The 26,249-nt window shown below is 40.0% G+C and overlaps 1 long non-coding RNA gene across 1 annotated transcript; it reads left to right on the top strand.

The window, feature by feature from the left end:
- Positions 1-25,929, top strand: LOC137617791 (uncharacterized). The gene is made up of 3 exons (XR_011039660.1): positions 1-63; positions 19,625-19,727; positions 24,966-25,929. It is a non-coding gene; the product is annotated as an uncharacterized lncRNA (long non-coding RNA).
- Positions 25,930-26,249: the final 320 nt, after the last annotated feature.

The raw sequence follows: 26,249 nt of genomic DNA, 5'->3' as shown, positions 1-26,249 counted from the left end.
CTGTCGACTGTCGTAGGAGTACAACGGAAGTAAAGTAACTTCTCCGAGTTTATGGCAATTTAGGTAATTATAAGTTATGCATTTTCCCAAGGTTGGTTTCGTTAATTTAGATAACAGGTCAGGTATATTAAAGCGTCTTTAGATATATACTGATTTAAAAGTGGATAGATATGTAATTTGCAATATTGGTAGGCTTACTTCGTTTTGGTAAAATTACAGAACTACAATAAACGGCTTGTAGGAAATTAGACATTTATTTTATTTTTGAAAAGAGAGATGTATGTAAGGTGATGGTCATGCCCCCGTAAATCCCTTATGTTTAACCCTATTGCTAAGAATACGGCATTCTTAAGGGATAGTCGCCAACCCCCTTTAGGTAAGTAAGGACGAAGTCCTCTACGTTAGGTTAGGTGGGGAACTTAAGGTTAGATGGTGTTCTATGTACGCGTGATGATAAGGGTTTGCACAAGATACTGTCTTCAATTATATTTGAAACCACTTGAAAAATATATACTGTATCAGTCTATATTTGTTTAAATTGAATTTTTGGTATTATTTTACTGTATTATCAAATCACATTATTTACTACAGAAAAACATAAATTTTCTGTTCGAAATCAGAATCTGTAATACAGTAAAACTTTACCGAATTTTAAAAATTTTTCTCCAGTCATCATTGTAAAAAACCAGTCGTCGTCACAAAAACGTTACTGCATTTAAAACCCAGTAAAAGGAATGAAACATAATCACAACTCTAGCTTTTGTTTTCCAAGATTTCTGGATGTATAGACAACATGACTTTTAAACCCCATTTTCTATGGTCGTTCGTAGCCGCGCTCATCGTACTGAAAATACCTCCTTAAGTTAGTGAGCTTTTTTACCTGTATGATCTACTGCATTGTTCTAATGCCCTGGCAGGCAAACATGTTTTGTTGAGCGCCTTAGCCCCGCGGTTTTTTATTTTGCCGTTATTTTATTTTTCTAATTTATCACTCACTTCAATAGGTTTTTACTCTTCTGTAGCTCGTGTTGCTCATGATTTAATATCTTATTGTTCCTATGTTCTGGCATGCCTGACATATTTTACTACTTGCGTTTTCCCTGTGATCTAGTATTTCAATGTCAATTATCAATTAGAAAAACAAGAAAGGTGCGAGTTATAGCTTTGCGCTCCAGCCTCTGTATGAACATGAGCTTGACTTCCTTTTCTCATTATTGAACTATAGTCAATTGTTTTTAATAAGGCGCATTTGCACCGACTCGCAACGGTGGCCTTTTAGCTCAGAAAAGTTTCCTGCTATCTGATTGGTTAGAATTATCTTGTCCAACCAATCAACGATCAGTAAACTTTACCGAGCGAAAAGGGCACCCCTGCAAGTCGGTGTACATCTGCCTCACTAAAAAGAATTGACTTTAGATATAGCAAGTATAATTTTACCCTAACCTTTCATTATTAACATGATTAATAAAATAAACTCTATAACTACATCGTATACTGTATTCCAATAATGAAAACAAATAATTGAAAGGTTTAGACACTAAAACATTGGTCCCTTTATTCTGTTCGAGCAAGTAACTTACGATAGAAGTACCACCTATCAGTCTTTCTGATTACCGGGTTGAAGGAGGCTCTCGTGTCATGTGCTAAGATGTATTAAGGAGTAAAACGGGATTTTGTTTTATTAACATTTCTGTCAATAGTAATTGGGATTCAAAATAGCATACAGTATTTGCAAATATCAATTGAATTATGAGAGTTCCAGTGCCCTAACTAAAATATTGGGTAAATTTTTAGTTTCAGCCAAATTTGGAAAAATGCAATAAAAATATATTTGTTGCATCAGAAATAGTGTGGTTTCAATGAATTTAACGTTTATTTTGACTGCAAACCAACCGATTTAGAGATTTACTATGTATACCCTAGTTCATCCCACCAATTATGGGGGACACCCTTTGGGAACCGGGGTTTTGGGTGGGGGAAGGGGGGGGGGGAGGGTGTTGGGGCATTGAATGATATTTGCAATAAATGAATAATTAATGTTCCAGCACCCCTCCCCCATACCCCTAACTAGGCCTACCGGGGGGAGGGGGGTAGGGCTCCCCAGCGACCCCCCCTTAAAGCCACAGTAATTTTCAGGGCACCACAGAACCTAACAAACCCACCTAACCTAACCTAGGGGCCCTGTACCCCTACGGGGGGGGGCTTCGCCCCCCCTGCGACCCCCCCTTATGGCCACAGTAATTTTCAGGGCACCACAGAACCTAACAAACCCACCTAACCTAACCTAGGGGCCCTGTACCCCTACCGGGGGGGGCTTCCCCCCCCCCTGCGACCCCCCCTTAAGGCCACAGTAATTTTCAGGGCACCACAGAACCTAACAAACCCACCTAACCTAACCTAGGGGCCCTGTACCCCTACCGGGGCGGGCTTCGCCCCCCCTGCGACCCCCCCTTTAACCAGGGGTAAATTTGAATATATATATTTTGTTAAATCACTTCTTACCTTAAACGGAAGATGACGCACATGTCTATCCTCACGAAAATGTAAAGGCGAATCACATTTACCACACTGGACACTTAAAGGTAATACGAAATGCTCCCTTAGAAAACGATTCACTACTTCAGGAGTTCCATTATAATTCCCATGAAATCGGCCGATCACATCAAAATAGGAATAACGACATATTTCACACAACCGTACCGGAGGATCCATGACAGTTAAGTGACGTGTGCTGAAAATATAGAAACCGGAACTTTTGAAAACCGAAAACAAACGACAATCACGGGTTTCTCCCATAATGAAATAGGGAAAAAAACAAAATACTATCGTTTACAATGTTATATTGCACGAAAAACAGATCCTTGAAACAAGACTGAGAGACCAATGAATCGTCCAATAATAACCCTTGAAAAGAACCCAGTAGTATTTAGATTGGAGGAGCGACATTAGTGGGAGGAGCAAATGCGCATTCAAGCAAATATTGTCACATTACGCAATGGGGCGGAGCCAAGTAAGATGAAAACAGACATACAAACGAACAAGAGCTAGGTCCCGTGGCAGCGTAAAGGTATACAGAACACTTAGAAATAAAATGCAGACCTACAATAACTGAAATAATTATCTCTGTAAGTAGACATCAGCGTCAATAATGTATTGAGAGAAAATATATTAATATAATACATTTCCCAATTTGGTTGAATCTAAAACTTTACCAAATATTGTGCTATTCTGTAATTAAATCTTGCAATTTTTCTGATTGCTAGGATACTGAAGTATTTTGACAAATTCTCAATTGTAATGTACCTATATTAAATGAAAAATCAACAGACCAGTCTTCTTCTTAAGTTGTTAACAACTTTACTGTAATTGTTCAGTTTCTACATTCCCCTTGGCAAGGGTAGAGGAGAGACTTTAGCCATCTTAAGCAGCTCTTTTAGAATGTCTCAAAATCACACCATTCTTCTCTAACCTTGAGTAATTTCATAGATTCTCCTATTTGTGTTTTACTGCCATGGGTTAAGAGTCCTATTGTTTGAGTGTACACTCGGACATACTATTCTACGTTTCCTTATTTCCTTTCATCACTGGGCTATTTTCCCTGCTGGAGCCCTTGGGCATATAGCATCCTGCTATTTCAACTAGGGTTTTATCTTGTATTAAAGTTGTAGACCATCTTGATTAAGCTCAATTAGCTTAGACTGAATAATACTGATTGGCATTTTTTCCTTTTATGATATAATGCTCAACTAGAAATAGGTAAGAGTATGAAATATCTCGCCTATACCCAATTAAACTGCGTAGGTGGTATGGGTATGCTATATTTTATACATACATACATACATACACCAAGGCACTTCCCCCAATTTTGGGGGTTAGCCGACATCAACAAATGAAACAAAACAAAAAGGGGACCTCTACTCTCTACGTTCCTCCCAGCCTGACAAGGGACTCAACCGGGTTCAGCTGGTACTGCTAGAGTGCCGCAGCCCACCCTCTCCCGTTATCCACCACAGATGAAGCTTCATAATGCTGAATCCCCTTCTGTTGCTACCTCCGCGGTCATCTAAGGCACCGGAGGAAGCAGCAGGGCCTACCGGAACTGAGTCACAATCGCTCGCCATTCATTCCTATTTCTAGCATGCTCTCTTGCCTTGCTCACATCTATCCTCCTATCACCTAGATCTGATAATTCTGGTAGCTTGGGTGATTGTGTGTATGTAATAGCTTGAGGTCTGTTTATGCTACAGATAATTTGTTCAGTGTATCAGATCATTAAAAAATAAGCCGAATAAGCATTGAATTTGTTAGGTAGGCGTAAACCACCCAAATGTGGCTTAAGTATGCATCATAACTCCCAGATTAAGAATGACTTGGTTGAGAAGTTGGGATTTTAGGGTACAGTTGAGCACATATTGAATGCACTAATCAGGAAAAGATGTACAAACACTTTTTTCATGACTTCAACATCAAAATTCATCGCTCATTATGAAATAGTGCCCCAAAAATCTCCAATGTACATGAATACATAGAACAAAAGGGATGCCTGACCGTCTACTTGAGCTAGCTAATCTGAACTTCTCTCCCCCCTAGTGAGACCTAAGAAAATGCAAATTGAATAAAGTTAGGTGGGTGTATCCTAACATGACCTTCAATAATCTAGCCTACATCATTATTTACAACCAAAATCCTGGTCTAGACATAAAATTTAAGGCAACCCTTTCAAAGCATAACTTGCAATGCTGCCTATTGCATAAAGCAAAAGGGGAGCTGCCTCATATGTTTAACCAAGATGTATTACCTTTTCTTACTTTATCACATATTTAAATTACAGGAATGTAATAACGTAGGATGCTGGGTCTTTTACCTTGCCAGACTAAGGCAGTCTCACCCCATCTAATGTGACTTGAAATTTTGTAGATAGAATGAATATATCAAATTATGGAGGTTTATCCTAAGTTAACCGACCACACAACACAAATCCCTGTTTAAAACTTAATGGAAATAGTTATCAAAGCTTTATTATACAACCCGAAGTTTTGTAATATAAAGAATCATACAATTGGGTTCACCAAAACTATACAACTAGCAAAGATTCATAACATAAAACTTGAACTGCATAATATTTAGATATCTTGTCAACACTGATTTGCTCCCAAGAAGTGATAGATTTCTGACTGGTTTGGGATATTTTGTTCCAATTTGAAGAGGCAGGTTAATAATGCTGTAACTTATATATAGAGCAAGACAAATGTGAAAGAATTGTTGTCTCAAATGATTTTGTTGCTTTATAAATCAATGATGAATAATTGGGCTTTTACTATTGGCATATTAGGACCTTTTAGTCTGACATATTTACTAACTGACCTTTTGAAGTAAATGAAACTTCCAAATGTTTTATGCTACAGGCCTTGGAGTTTATGTAAGAGCCATTTTTCAGTGCCTGTACGGTTAATGGCTTATATGTTTGTAGAAAGTGCTTGTGGGAAAAAATATCGTAGGGTTCATTTACTTGCTGGCTGCCACAGGTAATAAGGGCTAGAGGGGGAATACGATTTATTTTTAGTGGCATTTAATTAGATTAAACATGATGTAGCCTACATAAGAAGCTATTTTAAGCTTTATTGAATGATATGGCATCATTAAGAAATGGGGAAAGATACAGAGGGTGGAGACTTGTAATGAGTACGACCTCCTAGCACGTTAGGCTATGTTAGGTTGGCGGGGGTTAGATGTACAGATGCTCCCCTACTTACGAACATTCGAGTTACGAACAACGGTACATACGAACACAAATTGAAGGAAGTCCAAACATGTTCGTAAACATCCGTAGATTTCATTTCAAGTTAAATTCTCTCTCTCTCTCTCTCTCTCTCTCTCTCTCTCTCTCTCTCTCTCTCTCTCTCTCTCTCTCTCTCTCTCTATTTTGATTTTTAATGCAGTTAAATCTTCATATTTCTTTGAAAATGATTAAAAAAAATTTTATATCCTTATTCGATGTTTCAATTAAGGGAATAGTAACGGATCGGAAGAACACTCGATTTGCCTCTCGCCTTCCGTCAGAAGAAATATAACGTCATCAGACTTTTGGCATTTTTTTTTTATTTCTTAACATATTAGAAATATCTTCAAGATGAATATTACATCAGCGCCAATATGTTACAGAAAATCAGTTTCCTTACAGTTATTATTAGGTATCATGCGAAATCGTTGTAGCTCTTTCTGTGTGTGTGTGTGCTCGCTCTGTCAATCGCATTTGGGTAGTTAATTCTAAAGCTTCATACAGTATTCAATTTTTCGTTCAATATTAAGCCTTCACATTTCATTAGACATTATTGTGTTTAATTATGGTTTATTAAAGCACGTTCATATTTTTTTTTAATTTCTTGAGCATTTCAATAATCAACAATTACTTTTGATTTACTTTTGGTTGGGAGATCAGCTGATCTCAAGGTGACGCTGCAGTATTACGATTATGCGCACATATAGTACGAATAACACTGATTTATATAATTTTCTTGATATTCGAAATCTCTTCATAGTGAATATTACAACAGCGCTAATATATTATAGGGTATCACATTTTCCATACAGTTCGTTGATAGACCTTATTATTAGTTATAAACGGAATACGCAACCCCCCCCCTCTCTCTCTCTCTCTCTCTCTCTCTCTCTCTCTCTCTCTCTCTCTCTCTCTCTCTCTCTCTCTCTCTCTCTTGCATTTTATTTAACAATACCAAAACAATCCCAAAACAACCATGAAGCAGTTAAATGCACAGTACTGTTACATACAGTAAATACAGTACGGTACAAGTCAGCTGATTTGATAAGCGTGAAAAGGTAAACGTTACAGTACACTACATAATGCAAATGGCCGCTTGCTTACGTAAGTTTCTAGCAAAAAAATTGGGTAATGGAACAATGAAATATCTTTCAGTACATTTATTTAAAAAGGAATTAATGTACAGTACTGTACTAAATGTACAGTACACTATATTTACTACGATTTTACTTAAAGTCAGCTGATTCAGAAATGCAGTGCATATGTATGGCCGATTGTTTGTGCAAGTTTCCATTATGTAGTGTGCAGTACAGGATAATAAAACAACATACTGTACTGAACTTTACAGTATTATACAGACTACTGTAATATGATAAAGTAAAATATTTGTAATAACCTATTTTATATGAAATGGGGCTATTTGTTGACTTCTACTGCTGAAAATCGTAGACATCTGAGTTAGGTTACGCTTACTCCAGACCAAAATTTAACACTAACGACTTACGAACAATACGACTTACGAACAGACTCTCGGTCCCTATTGTGTTCATAAGTTGGGGACTGTCTGTATTTCATCTCAGTCATTCACTCAGTTCTCCCCTCTCAAAGCCCAGGTTTCTCATGACACACTTGAGCTATGTATTTTTCCAGCTGGTTTGGGTGTGATTTATGCATGTCTGGCATGTGTACGTACATATAATGTACTACACTATAGTTTCTGAATTCAAATTTTTGTCCTTCAATATAAGAATTAATTGAAACGCAGCTAGAACTCTGCAGTGAAAAACTTACAATAAGGTGTCAGCAATAGCCAGTAGTTAGTTGTTATAGAAACAATTTCTCTCACCCAAATTGAAAACAATTTGTTTTGAATGCTCATTTGGTTTGGACTATGAATCATTGTTTACTGATGAATGGGCTGCTTCATGTGCATAACCTTTTCCGGCTAGATTGGAAAACCCTGCCTCAATAAACCTTATGTGCTCAGCGTGCACAGAACAGCCCACTCAAGTGACAAAACTTCATGTGATCCCGTGGATTCGTGCGCTATCTCCATAAGGGGAGATATTTCCTTACGTCCTGAATGAGTCCTCACGATTATACTAACCTGTTTGATTATCGCAAAGCTAGTGTTAATGATGGGCACACTCATTTGAAGCAGAGTGGAGCTGATAAAGAAGTGTGTCAGTGTACAACTTCCACACACTATTAGCCTATATTAAGATGCTTACTGAACAGAGGGAAACTACTTTCTAAAAGCACATGTTCATACCTCCAATATACAGTACCTCTGTCTCAGACACGTCAGTTGACTTCGTACACTGCATGTCAGGAGAAAACAGGACCACTTCCTTTTCCCCTATTGAACAATTAGTCCTTTTAGATCGATTGATAGTAGTTTCATATAAGTCACAACTACCATTTTTCTTCCCGTAGGAGAAAGTGTTGGTCCATCCTTCCCTGAGGACATAGAGACGTGTTACTTTGTTTTCTCCTCAACTTTTCACGATAGCGAGCATCTAGGGGAATGTCACCACATAAGCTTGCAACTGCAGAACTTTTGGTGAAAGTGCTACTATGCTAACGCCATCTCACCAGCTCTTGCTCTAGTTAGAGCAACACTAGGCATGCTGCTAGGTATTTACACGCTCTTAAGAGACCACCATTACACGTGTGTGTGATTGCATGCCACAACCTTAACTGTTGCCATCGGCCATGCACCATCTAACCTGCTCTCGATCAGTCGGTACCATCTCACTTAGTCACGATCAATTGCTCACCATCTTGCCTGCTTACGATTGATTGCCCACCCTCACACCTGCTCACAATTAATTGCGCACCCTCACTTGCCTGCTAGGGTGGTCTCCTTTGGAGCACCTCCGCTAGTTCATTTTTTTTTTCTTAGGCACTCATTCATCTAAGAGCAGTCACATTCTGGTTTGCTCCTATCCATCCACACACATGCGCGCTTCTGCTCCTGGAGCTCTCTCATCCCTTTGCTCCTGGATATACATGGATAGACAATAAAGACACGGCCCTTTGGTACAGTTCAAAGACTGTTGCTGAAAACAAGGAAAGTACTCCGGTGAGATTGACTGGGCTTTGGCATTAGATCCTCGCCTGTTGGTACATAAGGGATAGAGATCAGCAAGATCTCCTATGTTGAGAACTACGGATTGTCACTTATTGATGCTGTCTATGGTCGGCCCTTTGAGAGCACAGAATCATCATTAGAGCAATTTTCATCTAGGCAACTACTTTTAGATTCAGTCTCCTAAAGAAAGATGTTGCCCACTCAGAAGTGACAGAGGACCCTTGTCCACCCTTTTCAAATGAATCCCAAGTGGGAAGATAAAGATTCCAAGAAGAAGGGTAAGAGATTGGCAGACTTCCCTTGGTCTTTTCGTAGAATAAATACTGACGATCCTTCTCCTTGATTGTCACTTAGTAGGCAGAGGAGTCCCCCAGCAAGGGAAACCTTTCACCCACAAGACTTTTTAATTCCCTAGATTAGGGAGATAGGAGGCAAGTTTTAATCCCTGAACCACTTTGATGCCGGCTGGGTACAGCTTCTGAACGGGAAGACAGGAAGCAGTATGATTCTACTCCAGAAGGGAACGGTCTCTCCCGGGGAGAGGACTTCTAACTCCGTAGGATGGATGCCACAAGTAACTGGTCTGTGTTCTGTCTAGTCTTAATCATCCTTTCTATAGGCTCTGTCCCTAATCAGGAGGGTTAACAACCTTGGCAAAGGCCCAAATCACTGATTAAAGGCTGGAAAGGGACAATAGACATTGTCTTTTGCTCCCCAGAGTTTGGGATGACTAGAACTCCTCTCTGTTAGAGCAAGCTAAGGAGGCATTCAACAAGCTCCGTTTGCAGATACTATTGGCTCGGAAAGATTCCCTGAAAGCAGGCTGATCATCTACAATACGATCACCAGCTTTTCTGAAGCAGAGGTGCTGTTATGCAATATAGGACTCATCTCGTTCCTATGCCCCTGGAACAGCAGTCTCTACCCTAGTCCCATCCTTTTTAGCCAAGAAGCTAGCCTCTGAACACGTAATTTTCATTGCTCCAGAGGCTTGTAATGGGGAAGATACAGCCTTCTGGTTGGACCACTGGTCAAGTATTATGTGGAACTCAGACCTCTCCGATGCAGAGAAGAAGAGGCAGTTTACAGACCTCACCTTCTGGGACAAAAGCTCTGAAGTTTTGGTTCAATAGAAATCTAAACAGGATCTACTTTTCCATCTAACGGTGACTTTTAGGACCCTTCGGCCTCCAATAACCATGCTAGGCCATCTCTTCCATCTAGACAAGCATCCAGGTTAGCCCCTAAACAGGATACAAGTAGACTTGACCCTAGAACCACACTATAGGAGACTCAAAAGCCCTCTGATTCTAAATTACCATTCTACCAACAAGGGTCAGAAATAGAATTGCAGTGGAAAAAAGTAGGCAAAGCCTCAGAATATGGGTGATACCTGGCAGAAAAATGGATGTGGTGTCAGTTTTATAGGGCAGAGCAGGGGACGGTGGATGTCTTTTGATTTGGAATCCGACCAGTTTGTCCCCCACCCCTCATTCCAGCTCTTATGACGTGGTCTTACTATCGAAGAGGAAGGGTGAAAGACCTTGTCCTTCAGTCAGAAGTGCAGACTATGCTGCTAAAGGCCACTGTCCCTCTTAACGAGAGAATGCCTTGATGAAGTCATTGGGCTTCAGCACGGCATATCATTCCCGTGCTGAAGGCTTGTGACGGGCAAGAGGGCTCTCGAACTGGGGAATTTCTTTTCCTCAGTTTGACTCTAAATTTCTCTCATTCTTTTTCTATTACCTCTTATTGCTTATTCCTCCTTCATAATTATCAGCTGTCTCCAACCTTGCTGTCAAAACTCTTTTACCCATTTCACTGTCCAGGTTTTTTAGAGGGGACATTGTATCCATGATCGGTTTTTATTTCAAAATCAATTGTGGGAGCTGTGGTGGTCTTGCCAACTGCCCGAAAATGTTTGGACACCTAGGAGTGTCAGTATTCCCATACTGGCACGCGGAACTATCTCTTAGGAAATTTGGCTTTCGGATTCCAGGGGTTGGCGATTTTATAGAGATAGGACTCTCGGCATTCTGTCCGGTTTGCCTGCCACTATGATTAGAGTGGGGATGATTGTATTCTTGAAATGCTCTCAGTCCCATCAAGCGGGTTTGGCATACACTTGAGCCACTCTAATCATAGTGGTACCATCCCTTTGTGGTAGGGTAGGGAGTGGACATTTGGTAAGCAGCTTTCACAGGTGTCATTGGTGGAGAAATTAATTCCAGGAAAGGCTAACGGTGTCTTCTTTGGAATTTCAGACAGTCTTAATTTTTTCTCTCCCTTAAACTATATTTTTTTCCATTGTTTTTTTTTCATTGTTATTATGACCCCTTCCCTCCCCCTGAAAAAATAATTAATGAGTAAACTTAATATTCCCCGTACCCCTGGATCAAATGGCGAACCCCAGACACCGTTGACGACTTCTGCTTGTTTAAATAGGGAAAGCTCTGTTGACAACCTCGGCAATAAAAAGGATTCCTCCAACAATACTTCTCTGACCAGTGTTGTTAAAGACAATTTATCGACACTGGTGGAAAATGATGCTTGTAATAACCGTAATACTTTACTCTCTGGTTCTGGCTCATTACCAGATCCAACAAAAAATCTGAAAATTCTCCACTTAAAAAACATACCAATTGGTTGTAGCTATGACATAATTCATGAAGCCTTCTGTAGATTTGGAGCAATCAAAGAAATTTTAATGGAGCTTAATGGTAGTAAAGGCTTTTGGGAAGCTTGGGTATCATTTTCAAGTTTTGAGATTGCTTTAGAAGCAAATAAAAATTTAGAGAGCATAAAAATTGACAATTGTTTGATTTCTGGAGCTTTATGTGATAAAGCACCAAGACACCTAGAGGTATATAAACCAGAAGAATGGATGGAAAAAGAAATAGAGCATAGACTTCCAGAAGTAAGAACCCCCAAGCCCCCAACATGGATAATTGCATCTGGAAAGATAGATAATTATAACTATTATAAGATTAGTAAATTTATACAAAAAAAAGTTGGATTAATTAAAAGTAAGGATATTAGTAGATACGGTAAGCAATCTGTTTTGATTAATGCAAAATCAGATACTCAAGCTCACATGCTTTGTGGCATGAAGATTGCAGAAATTGATCCTATTAAGGATATTAAACCACATATGAGCTTCAGCTATGGTAAAGGAGTAGTTTTTGATAAAGATCTATATGAATTCTCAGAACCAGAAATTCTGGACATGTGCCCTGCTAATGTTTGGAAAGTAAGTAAGATCCCTCAAACAAGCATGGTAGTTTTAACATTTGAAACCCCTGTTATACCAGATCATATAATTATTGAGAATGAAAGAGTACGTGTTCGAGAATATAAACCTAGGCCTTTACAATGCTTTAATTGTTTCAAGTACGGTCACCCTTCCCGGTACTGCAATAATACGAAGATCTGTATTAACTGTTCTTTGTTAGAACATGGCCAATGCAACAGAGATACAACCTGTGCAAACTGTAAAGATAATCATAAACCAAATGATAAAAGATGTAGAGAATACAAGAATGAAGAAGCTGCAATCTTGAAAGCAAATGCTGAACATATAAGTGTAGGTTATGCAAAGCATTTACTCAATCGGCAACTTAATTTTGCTCGCGCGGTTAAGATGCCAACAAAAGATTATAATCCACTACCCCTTACTACCACAGGGGGACCAGTGGCAGCACCTGGCCCGTCAGGTGCATCTCCCTTAGTGGTAGTAGCCCAGCCATCTGGGTCAAGTGCTCAGGCTATAAAAGCCAGAGCACAAACCTCCAAAGAGGTCAATATGGTGTCCAACACACCAAAAGTATTGTCACCGATAGGAGCATCTCCCCTAGAGGTAGTAGCCCAGCCTTCTGGGTTAAGTGCTCGAACTGTAGAAGTTCTAGCACAATCCTCCAAGGAAGCCAATGTGGCTTCCACCACCTTAAATGTATTGTCTCAGGCAGAATCTCTACCTGATTTGATGGAGATTGGAAAACAAGATCTTCCAAAGAGGAAAAGGTCCCCATCATCCTCACCTTCATCTAAGTCAGGTAAGTGCCCTACTGCTCATGATCCTAAGGTTGACTCTTATAAAGATTCTAGAAAGAAAGAAAAGAAGAGTAGTGGCCTAGTAAAGCCTTCCATCTCCAGGCCTTACATGGCTTCATCTGAAAAGTCCCAAAAGACAAATGAGACAAAGAAAAATAATAACAAAAGATAATGTCTATCATCCAGTGGAATTGCAGAGGTCTAAGTACTAGCATTGAGCAAATAAAAACTTTAACCAGGGACTCAGACACGAAGGTAATTTGCCTACAGGAAACCAAGATCGGTGACAAACCATTTAATCCTGGACTCAATTATCATCTTTGTAGATCCCCTCCTTTGCAAGCTGCAAGAGCTCAAGGTGGTACAGGTTTTATTATTCACAAATCTGTAAAATTTGAAACAATCCCACTCAATACACCACTACAGGCATGTGCAGTTAGAACTCATATCGGGAAAAAAATTACTTTATGCTCGCTATATATTGAACCATCCTTAGAACTTTTCCTCTTAGATCATGCTGGTAATCCAAGAAGGCTTAGACTTTCTGACCTCCAAGACTTGATCAATCAGCTTCCTGCCCCTTTTATTTTAATGGGTGATTTTAATGCAAAGCATACTTTATGGGGTGGAAATGTGTGCGATAGATGGGGTAATCTTGTTGAAGAATTAATCGACAACAATGATGTAATACTAATGAATGATGGTTCTCCAACTAGGTATGATGTATTCCACAACTCTACATCAGCCATTGATTTGTCAATCTGTTCCTCATCCATTCGATTGGACTACCTTTGGTCAGTAAATGAACACCTACATGGCAGTGACCATTGGCCAATAATGTTAAATTATGTCCATAATCTTCCTTCTCAGTGTCCACCAAAATGGAAGATAGATGAGGCAGACTGGGCAGCTTATGAAAACTGTTCACACACTGATAAAGAATATGATGAATTTACATCTCCAGTGCAGGCCTATCAACATCTTGAAAATATTATTGATGATAATGCTAGCAAGTTTATACCTAAAACATGCGGTTTACTTCATCGCTCTGTAGTTCCTTGGTGGAGTAAAGAATGTGCCAACGCAAGAAAAGTGACCCGAACTTGCTTCAGAAGATACTTGAGGACAAACTATTTAGCAGATAGAATAGCATATCTCAGAGCCTGTGCCAAACAAAAAAGAATTTTTAAAAAAGCAAAGAGAGCATCTTGGAAGAAATATATATCTAATATTAATACCAAAACTCCTTCAAAGGAAATATGGGACAAGATTAGAAAACTTCAAGGTAAATTCGTCCCTAAGCCTCTACCAATATTAAGGGAAAATAATAGATATATATCTGACCCCAAAGATGTAGCAGAGGTTCTTGCTAAGCACTTTGCTCATGTATCAAGTGCTGACAACTATTCCCCAGCATTTCAACAAATTAGAGCATCAACATCTGTTGTTCCTCCTGCTTCTTCAAATACTGAAGCTTTTAACCTGCCTTTTAGTATGGAGGAGATGCAAAATGCTATCTCCAGCTCTTCTTTAACTGCCCCAGGTGAGGATGGCATCCGGTATGAAATGATATCACATCTTCCAGTGGATACCAAGGAATTTTTATTAGAAACCTTTAATGGTCTATGGGCTTCCCATACATCTCCTGATTCCTGGCATACTTCAATTGTAATTCCAGGCCACAAGTCTGGTAAAGACCCAGAACTGCCATCTAGTTATAGGCCCATATCCTTGACCAGTTGCATATGCAAACTATTTGAGAGAATGATCAACAATAGACTTGTGTGGTATCTAGAATCAAAAAATCTTTTATCTAACAGACAGTTTGGTTTTAGGAAGAACCGAAGTACTCTAGACCCTTTGCTGATGTTATCAAGGGAAATTTCAAATGCTTTTTCTAACCAAAACCAGGTGGTGGGTGTCTTTTTTGACCTTGAAAAGGCATATGACACCACCTGGAGGGGTGGTATTTTAAAGCAATTGGCCTCGTGGGGTATAGGAGGACATATGTTCTCTTTTATTGAAGAATTTTTATCAAACCGCTCCATTAAAGTGAGAGTAGGGTCAGAACTATCTTCATCCTACATGCAAGAAGAAGGTGTCCCCCAAGGCAGCGTATTGAGTGTGACCTTGTTTGCTGTTGCTATTAATAGTCTCATTAGTCACATACCTCCTGGCATACAAGGATCACTATTTGTCGATGACTTTGCAATTTATTGTAGTGGATCATCTGCACTACAAGCATGCCAAAATCTTCAAATTGCAATAAATGCTGCTTCCGCATGGGCAAATTCTCGCGGATTCATGTTTTCTCCTCAGAAGACCAAAGCCATTCGCTTTACTCGTACTCGTAAAAGGGAAGAGATCCCCACCCTTTTCTTAAATGATTGTATTTTGCCATATGAGGATAGTGTCAAGTTTCTTGGAGTCATTTTCGACAAGAAAATGACATTTGGTCCCCATATAAATGACCTATCTATCAGGGTTAAGAAGTCACTGAACATTCTGAAAGTGATATCGCATTTTGATTGGGGTGCTGATAGAACAACTTTGCTTAGAATTTATACATCTTTGTGTCTGAGCAAGTTAGACTATGCATGCCAAATATATGGGTCAGCTACAAAGACTTTACTTGGAAAACTTGATATTGTTCACAATGCTGGGCTTCGCATCTGCACAGGTGCTTACAGAACATCTCCCATTGACAGTCTCTATGTTGATTCTGGCATACCTCCCCTTTCCATTCGCAGAGAGGAGTTGAGTTTGAGGTTTTTAGCTAGGTCCCTTGCTGTGAGAAACAATCCTAACTGTAAATATGTTAGGGCGCCTTTAGATCGGGCTCCTAACAGATCTAGAGTGCCTAAGCCTTTGGAAGTACAGCTGAAAAATGATGCTAGAGAAGTAGGCTTGTTAACAGCACAGATAGCAGAGGTAGGATATCCCAAGTCTCCTCCTTGGTGTAATCCACCTGTTAAAGTATGTTTTACGGCAGGAGGGAAAAATACCTTACCTAGTAGGGTAATGAAAAGTGAGTTTTTAAATCATGCTGCTCAACATCATGGGAAACATGTTTTTACAGATGGCTCCAAATCGGCTGCAGGAGTTGAAGTGCAGCTGTGGTGGGGGATATTGTTATTAGAAGGAAACTCCCATACTCTTGTTCAATTTTTACTGCTGAGCTGTACGCAATAATTCTCGCAGTCCAACATATTTTTAAAAATGGCAACCAAAATAGTTTTTATACAATTTTTACGGATTCCAATAGTGTTTTACTCTCATTAAAACAAATTATGCCAGGCCATCATCTAGTACAAGAGGTGCAGGACTGGTTAGTACTTCTGCAATCTAGGAAGAGTATCAGTGTTCACTTCTGTTGGGTCCCTGCCCATGTTGGGGTGGATGGGAATGAACAAGTTGATAAGGCAGCAAAGGAAGCTTCAGGGCTAAGTAATCCATCCCCCTTGAGTATTCCTTACAAAGATCTTAAAAGTGAGATTCATCTTTACTGTAAAAATAAGTGGCAAGCTCGATGGTCTGAACTGACCACCAATACAAAATTGAAACAAATCCACCCATTGGTGGATAAATGGTCATGTTGTAATTCTACAAGTAGAAGGGATACCATTATTTTAACTAGGCTGCGTATTGGCCATACACATGCAACGCACAATTATTTAATGAAGAGTGGGGAAGGGAGACAGGCCCCTCTTTGTAATACCTGTCAAGTGACAATGGATGTTAAACATATTTTAGTCGATTGTCCTGTTTTTAATCTCCAGAGGAGGACACATTTACTCCAGGACAAACCGTTAAGAGATATACTGGGGGAAAACTGTAATACCCTGAACTTGAGAAAATTTATACAAAGTATTGGGTTATATTACGAGCTATGATTGATTTTATTAATTTATTTATTTATTTTACCCTTTTAATCCCTATTTATTTCACATCTAGATTTTATTGTATGAAAGTGTTACGATTTGTATTAAAGGTTAAAATGATACTAAATGGTGTGAGTGTACAGATATGATTGAATGATTTTCGTTATATAGCGCTGAATGGCCTTTGATGCCCCAGTGCTTGGCTTAATGCCTAAATCCCATATTCAATTCAATCCATAAAGGCCACTGTGGAGGAGGTACAAGACTAATTTCCAGTTTTCTTCGACCATCTGTTTTTTTATCAAAAAGGCCTCGGGGGACTGAAGACTTAGTACAGTGCTGTAATAGATATCTCAGTTCTGAGAATTCAGGTAACAGACTCAATTCAGGGTGGAAATGCCATTGACATTGACTCCAGGATTGGATCTTCTAGGAAAAATTTGATAGTGACTTCTCAGATCTGATATCTGAAAATTTTGACGATGAGCTGATCTGGATTGATCTTTCCTCCACAATGATTTGGCTAAAAATATGATAGAACAATGAACATCACCTGTTTGTTTAATGACAGAGTTCAACTTTGGATTTTCGGGCAAAGTTATGCATGTTTGTGTTATAATGAATGAGATTCTCTTTCATAGGCAGTTTTGTACTAACATGACAGTTGTGATGCTGAGTGGATTGATGCTGTTTACTTCTAAGGTTGACACCAAGGCAGTGGTGTGAAGGGAGTTATGTGTGTTTGGACTCCTTTCTTCCTTAGTATTTCTCAAGGCACTAGTTCCCCAAAGGCAATAGCAGCTGGCAGTGTCTTCCTCCAGAAAGAGTCAGAATTTTCTCCAAATGTTTTTGTCCCCCTCCCAGTCTTATCTAAGGAGGGTGTTCGGAGTAAAAATCTGGTGAGCATTGCTGATGTAGGCAGTCCATGACTACATTTGTCAGTAGGGTTGGTTGATTATCAATGACAAAAGACCTACTGTACTCTGGTCTAGCTCCTCCTCCCCTACCCTCTCTTCATTCCAAATCTATTCCATCTCTACCCTCTAGGTTCCATATGGGTAAGTTCACAGGTGGAACAATCTTGCATTTTCATGCTGGAAGCCTATGTATGGTCGATCTTCAGTCCTCTCCTGTTGTCTTTTCGTTAAGTCGTCGCCTGGATGGTGGACAAATCCTTAACACACTCAGCTGAGCCGATACCTCTTCAGACAGTGTTTTTTTTTTTAAATTGATCACAAGCACAAACAGAGGATGGAGTACCTGGGAATGTTGTTGTATCAGCAAACATAGGGTTGTAGCATACTGCTTCCTTTTCATTCAGGAACCATTGAATCACACGTGGTACAGTAACAGGAAAGAAAGGTTGGCAAGAGAACATGCAAGGTTACTCCATTATTCCTCCTTTACAAATGCCTCCTTCCTCCTATTCTCTTCTCTGAACACATCTCAGAAAAGGAGGTAGTAGTAGTATAAAGCTTGGAGGCATTTTCAAACAAGTTTCTTGAAACTTCCAGTGAGCACTTTTCATTTCATGGAGGGAGTGACAGATCTTATCAAGTAGCCGGTACTTCCAGGTTTGGTCAAGGGGATGATGAGCCAGGTATAACAGGTACAGTCATTGCCAAGGTTTCAGGTGAACGGTCCAGGCATGTAAGCCAGGTGAGGATGAGCTTATGCAGTGACCTTCATTGTTCCTGGTGTGGCATGAGAGGACCACCTTGGGCCTAAGGAAGCTGCATTCACTCTCCAGGACGAAGTATCTGAACTCCCATTAACTGGTATCATTGGACCCGGTTGAGCAGATCAGGTGCTCATTGTGATGGCTAGGTTCTTTGATCAGTTGCAGCTGAACAGTCTTACCAGGGACTGAGCTCCAGCACCGTTGATCCGGTGAAGGGAGTTATTACACCCCCACATTCCATTCATGCTGTGACATAGAAGGAAGGTTCTTGCCTTTAGAGAGTCACACTCCTTTGCCAGGAGGGAGTAATGGCGCTGACCTGACCATGGGTTTGGGGCTCATCAAGCAGAGGAAGACCTTATTTTGGCAGATAGGCTGTTACACAGGTTGCTGGTAAGCAGTTCCATACTGACCCATCACTATTGGCCTTGTATGGGTAAGAAATACAATTCCCTTGGAATCCACTCGCTGCCTCGAGAAGGGAGCAACAGAACTAACCCTGTGACTGATTCCCCTTGGTTTGATTAACCAGTGCATGAGCCTAGAATTTCAGAGGCTACTTACATGCCAGTAGGTGGAATGTCTCGGTCTACCTTTCCAATCCTTAGTAGACTCCGAGGCATATGCAGTGGGGGGTCCTAATCTTAGTGATGTCCTGATCTCCTAGCTCTTTGGGTAGGTTCCTAGGGAGATGTAACTTGGATGGGCTCCTCTCTTGGCTCTGCTTCAGTGTGTCCCCTATCTGTAAAGTTTCTGTACCTCACAGACAGAGACATCCTCTTGTTCACCTTCATGTGGATGTCTATATGTGTGTGCCCCTCTTAATGATGGGGATCATAGATTGTTGTCACAGCAGTGAATTTTTTTGTACCAAAAATAATAGAATATCCAGGTATTTAGATGACTATTTAATAGTATTGTTCATTGAAAATTATATGTCAATAGGTAAATTCAGATATTTTGAAAACTTTATACTTTGATAGTCAATCTATTGACATGAATGAATGAGTACCATTGCTTTTTGAAAGTTCCCTTGAGATAATTATAAAAGCAAGAATGTCATGTTCAATTCTATTATATGATGATGAAAAATGATGGAAGGTTTGAAATATTTTCACGTTATTTTTTTTTTATTTCAGGTGCATTCTGAGCATTGAGCTATACTAGACTGGAAATTGAAGGTTTATAATTTTGCTGCTCTTCAATGAAAACCAGTTAGCTACATTAGCTGGAATTTTAAAGGTAATGTTAATAAAGAGCATTATACGTTAATTTGAATGGTATCAAAAATTGTTGGCTAGTTAGTAGATTGAGGTCACATTGACTTTTAAGTAAATTAAACTTTGGTTAGCTCTTTTATGGATCATGATGATTATAGATTGTCAATGGATTGCATCAGGACAGGCAAGGTTTTGGACTGAGTCTTTAGATTTGATTTAAATTATAATTATTCCAACACAGTACAAACCCCATTTGCTCTTTACTATGGATGTATTGTTCTGGATTGCTAGAAAACTACCCATAAACTTTTATGTGAGGTTGACAACCTGCCGCTGGTTAGCGGGCGATAGACCAGCCACCCCACGCGCACACACGCCTAGTGTATCGTGCCACATTTAGTTTTGGGCTTCATGAAGGAGGATGTGTTTTCTCTTTCCACCGCCACCGTAAAAATGAACTTGCTGTAAACATAAGTGTTCTCAGGCGAGCGGGTCGGTAAGTGAAGGAAGAATAAGTCGGAAAGGATTCGTCTTCCTGGGGGATTTCCTTGACAGAGGAATTCCCCCACTTATTTCTCTGACGCCTCATTCCCTCCCCACGGCCTCTGCTCATTCTCTTTCGGAGGATGAATGAGCAAGTGTTGATTGTTGATCGCTAGATAACCCTCAGTTTTGGAGGGCCTGCTGCTTCCTGTAGCAAAGCAGCGCCAACAGCAACCCTAAGAAAGTCCCTTCCTTGGGCTTTTGTGTCTCCTTCTTCTAAGGAACGGCTCTTGAAATCTCCTCCCCTCAGGGTTTGGCTTTGGCCTTTCCCCACTGAGCCCTCTGGAGAGGGTTTCTCTCCATGTCTAGTGCCCATAGTTGATGCGTTCTACCCAACTCTTCGGCAGCAGAGGAGTTGATGGCTTGTTCTCTCCAAAATACCTGTTGAGCCTGCGATCCCTTCAGGGGTCGCAGGACGGCTGAACTTGCTCAGTGCATTTAGTTGCCTGAGCAGGTTCCCTTGGCTGGAGAAATTTTGTTTTTCCTCCTTGCCGCCTCCACCTCCACAACTCCTTGGGAGCAGGGGAGTTGTTGGCAGCGTCTCCTCGGAGCCCCAGCCAGGCTTGTGATCCCCTCGGTATGAGCATACCAGCTGATCTCGATTGACCAGCTGTGAGCACTCGATGGCCTGAGCTTGCTCAGTGCCCAGAGTTCCCTCAGCATTAGAAACGTATTTGCTGTTCCTCCCACCTACGAGGCGGTTCGCCCTTCTTGCTAACGTGAAAGAGCTACCTTTCTTGAGGGGCACCCCCCCTTGAGCTCCTCGCAAGCGGCTATTATACTTCTCGTATATGCCTCGCTGCAGCTCTTCAGAGTTGAGCTTTTCGTATCATCCAGATGTTGATGCCTGCCGACTGCTTGCGGTTGCCACCTCTCATCATTATAGACTGGGGAGCCATAACTCTTCGTGGTTATTGCCACAGATCTCTACTCCCCACTGGATAGAGAGCTTTTTGGAGCACCATCATGGTGATGCCTGACAACTGCTTGTGGTCGCTGTCTCTCACCATCATGCCCCCATGGCACATTGAGTCTTGTGAGACATAACCCTTTGGGGTTACTGCCTCAGTCCTCTACTCCCTACAGGAGAGAGAGATCTTTGGAGCGCTCACATGTTGAAGCCGACAGACGAGTGTTGTGGTGCGTTACCCCGAGACCTGTACCCTATACGGTGCAGAGGCAGCTTGTATCTTGTTCACTGTTCATAGACAAGCCTTTTCTAGCTTGCTCATTACCAACCGAGTACACGCTGCCTCCTGCAGGAGCACGCAAGGCAACTCTTCCACCTCTAGCAGGATCCTTGGACAGTGTTTGCTTCCCAGTTCGCTATGATTCGCCTCGCCGTCAAATAGTACCCAGTCGCGTGGGAGAGTCTTGTGCGTCAGCGCTCACTCACCCACCATGTGCTGGCGAGGTGGGTGACCGAACTCTAACCACTGACGAAAGTCTGTTTTCTTCACTGGCTGAAGCGTGCTTGCACTTTGGTACGCTCGCCCAGAGAAACATATTCATCAGCGTGGACAAAGGTCTGAGCAATGACGTGCATCGACACAAACTCATTACCCCGTAAGCTATTGCACAAGCTACTTCGAGGGAGCTCACACATGCAAATTTGTTCACGATGCTACAACTGGGGAATGATCACTTCCCCTGGGGCAGTGAAGTTGTGATTTGACATATCGGCATACATGCGGGTGAACTCCTACTGCCGACGAAGGTTCTTCCCTTTGCCAGTTACATACACTATCTCGCGGGCATACGCATCCACGTTCATGAGGAATAGCAAGGACTTGTTACCATCATACACCAATTGAAGCTGTAAATGAGGCAAGTTGGAACCCTGTTCAAATTCATCAGTTGCTCTCTTTCGCAGCCAATGGTTGTATCCTTTGGGGGAAATCAGGTTCTCCCAAGACCCCTACCTTCTCATAGACCCCGGGCATAGTAGGTCTGCCCTCAAATGGGCTTCTTCTTCATCCTCATTAAGCCCTCTGTAATATATCCGAATTGTATGTATAAGCATCAAAGGTACTTGGACTCAAGAATTTCGCAAAGGGAATCTGGTTCCCGGGGGTTAGGAAGTAACAATTGGAGCCTATTGTAGTTAATCCGATGAGGGATGGACAGATCCGAGACAGGCTTCGCTGATCAAGTTCTGGCGTTACAAACCATTCGTTCCTCTCCCGGATCTTCGCTATGCCTCTTGGGACCCATCACAGGTGATTGCTTCTGTAAAATTAGGGGGACGTATACTTTCTATAGAGGTAGTTTTTCTGTCTATTGGTCTTTGGTCGGACATATGCACACAACTACCTTCCTGACAAGTGTGATTACAGATACTTTCTAATCTTGTCTTTTGGAAGCACAGTACAGTAGTTGCTTGCGACAGATTGTCTGCTTGACAATTATTGGCTTGGGAGGTATAATACAGGTATAAGCTTGAGATAGCGAGTTACTCTGGTGTTAACCGGTCTGTGGGCAGACATATGCGAACAACTCCCATCCTAGCGAGGGCAGTTGGAGGACAATGTTACATCCTCCCTTTACAGAAACAGTTGCTTGCTACCGATCGCATAACTTGACAGTGACCAACTTAAAATTTTTGTTTGTCAAACAACCTATCAGCACCCTTGAGCACTCAAATTGAGAGTCAGGTGATCGTTGTTCCTCTCAATTGAAGCGTCAGACCCTTCGGGGGTTTTTGACAGACACAATCCCCGGTCGGTACTGGCTGCTCTACCAAGTAGTAGGCTAATCAGGTAGCCTGAAAACTGTATGAAGTTTACAAAGTTTTGATTGTAATCTAAAGTCAAAGATACCACCTGCACTAAAGGCAGAATAGGATATGAGATCGTTCCTGCTAAGGAGAGGCATCCCTCTCCCTAGACTTGCTGGGTGGGAGGATGCCTTGGGAGTTGGGAATGAAAATTAAAGACCCTACGGGTCTCAATCCTCTGCGTGGGGTGACACGTCCTGCTTTTTTTCTTTCTCCTTCTGTTGATTCAACCTTCAGTGGTATTGACAGATGGTTACCACTGGAGGTCAGTCGCCTCCAGGGGGGAAAGGAGCGTAAAACAATTGTCTGAATGGCTAAGCCTTGAGGAGGAGAGAGAGGAGACGTCTACTCTCTGCCAGCCAAAGAAAAAGTAACCAGCTCATCAAGTTGGTAACAACTCAGCTACCCCCTACCTAATCACTACAGTGGTTCTGTAGAGTTGCCACCTCGCTCTAAAAAGTCTAATAGGCTTCCAGATTTTGCTGAAGAAATATCCCTTTGAATAACTACAGGCTTGTATAAGTTAAGGAAAAATACAAATTATCTGTGAATTTGTCACACTTCCAATTAACTAAGAGGAATACATTAAAAGACTATGATGTTTTTATTAATTCTTAGTGTTGTAGGATAGGTGGCTTAACCTAAGCCGTTGTTTGTTGTTATTACAGTATATAATCAGAAACTGAGATTCATACTAAATACAGTACTAGGAACTTGCAATTGTGAGTCATGTCGACTCTTCCCAAAGACTTGGTGATACAAACATGCTATAATAGTCAAAACAACAATTAATCTTTTAGTTGATGTAAGAATAATAGTAGGCTAATTTTGATCAGACAGTGATAAAGTCAATCTGGGGACAAAAGCATGATAGGGTAGCCAGTGTTGGATTAAGGGAGGATTATATAATTAATAAGATTAGATGGATTTTTCATTGATTTAAGGTAACATTGTTTAATCGTTGGCAAAAGGACGCACATTGTTGTTCTGTGTATTAACGTTGATGATGTGTCCCTGGTAAGACCAGGTTGTTGGTTTATTGGTGTTAAATAGGTCAGTCCATGGATGAAGTATACCCTGTAAGTAAAAAATAATAACAGTGAATAAGCTTGTCATTGAACTATCTAATCAAGACTTGGTTAGTGAGTCAGTGTGTGTGTGATAAGTTTTTGCTTAGTTTAATCTAAGTAACATGGTGAAGATGGGTAGAAGGTTAACCAGGAAATCGACTTTGATAGATGGATTAATATGATAGGATAGCTGGAGTTAGTTGATGTAGGTGCCAAGCCATACAATATATAATGAAAATTTAGTATGCCATTTTAATTACAAGAATAATAAATTTGCTTGATAAGTTTTGGAAGTTGAAGGTGGTATTTTTGTCTGTTCATAGTGAAAACACGGCAAGTTATTCATTTACAAAACAGTGTATACTGAACTAATATTTGACACCTGAAACTGTTGCAGCCATGTCAGTGAATCTTATTTTTAAATACCTTTTTTATAAGTATATTATGAGTACTATATTGTGAGAGTTTAACCAGGTACCCTGTGTGGTTTAAGGTAGAAAGTTTTATACAAGGAATTATGGTTTATTGTGTATTTCTGAAGAAAATTGAAGGATAAGGCAGTTCTGTTGGTCAGTGGATTACTAGAGGCTGGTCATTCAATTATTATAGTGAAATATTTCCTTGTTAGGATTTAGGAGGTAATACTTTACCAGATATATTTTCACTTGTAATAATTGCTATTATGAATATCATAAGACATGTCTAGGTTGTCATTTCCTCTATTTTATATTTAATACAAGTATTTTATATTTTTTATAGTTTATCACGCTCATTATTTTACAAAAAGTAGTGTCTTGATATATAAGTGCATTGTAAAATATTTGAATAACACTAATGTTCTGTACAATTAACATTTTTATTTATTTTCCAGACTAGAATCTTCATGAGAGAAGAATATTATTTATAGGAGCACCGGCGAATTGTCTCAACTGAAGCAGCCAGTCTATCATCAAACTTTACTGGATTATTGAAATGCCCTTGAGAAATATCATTACAGTACTATAAATATAGTTAAATGGTCAATTGACCAGAGTTAATAAGATTTTAGGGGGTTGTGTGTTCAAATTGTTACTTCATTTATAGTATATCTCATAGGTTCAAATCAATAAATAATTAAGGAAGAAAATAAAACTAGTTGAGTTACAGTAAATAAGTAATATAAGTTTCTATAACAACGATATTTCCAGATTGTCAAGTTTCGTCAAAGTGTGTTTATTTCTGGAAGCCGTGAATTTAATAATATTAAAGCTATTAACTTTGACTGAGTCTAGTACCAAGAATTTTATTCACTCTTAATCTTTACAATTAGTTCATGTAAAGCTAATTTTAAATAACTTTTTTTTTTATTTCCATCTAGATGATGCTATTTTTTCTAGTAAATTCTTAACGCCCAAAATTTAACTTGAAAATTAGGTTCAGATCAACATTTGAGTTTTTTCCACTTTGTAATTAAAATTCAGATTGCAATTTCCTAATAATTATTTGATATTAAACTAGCACAATCATTTGTTTAGTTCCTCGCAAACTAGTTGCAGGTAGGAACACAGTATACCGAAGGATAATGGATTCCTATTACCTCTTATAATTATCAGCCAGAATTATTACAGGTGATGTTAAAATGGAATGGTTTTATTAGTATTTTAGATGTCTGAAAAATGAGGACATCAAATATTAAGACCCAAATTAAGACCAACAAATGTATATAAAGAAGGACTTTTATCTTTTAAATTTGCTGCTCATGTTCTCAATTTTCAACTATATCTAATGTCAATTTTCTTAGGACGTCTTTAACATACAGTACTTCTAGATGGTATCATTTTTAGAATTGTGTAAAGTACTGTGAGGAGAGCACTAGATGAAACGAGAGTAGGAAAAGCATCGGGTATGGATGGTGTGAAAGCTGAGATGTTGAAGGAAGGGGGTGTGACTGTACTTGAATGGTTGGTGAGATTGTTTAATGTGTGTTTTGTGTTGTCAATGGTACCAGTAGATTGGGTCTGTGCATGTATTGTACCACTATATAAGGGTAAGGGAGATGTGCATGAGTGTTGTAATTCAAGAGGTATTAGTTTGTTGAGTGTAGTTGGAAAAGTGTATGGTAGAATACTGATTAATAGGATTAAGGATAAAACAGAGAATGCAATCTTGGAAGTAC

This window comes from Palaemon carinicauda, chromosome 24, assembly GCF_036898095.1.
Source record: "Palaemon carinicauda isolate YSFRI2023 chromosome 24, ASM3689809v2, whole genome shotgun sequence".
NCBI classification, from domain to species: Eukaryota; Metazoa; Arthropoda; class Malacostraca; order Decapoda; family Palaemonidae; genus Palaemon; species Palaemon carinicauda.
Note: the sequence above shows the minus strand (reverse complement) of the source record. Positions and strands in the feature narration are given on the sequence as shown.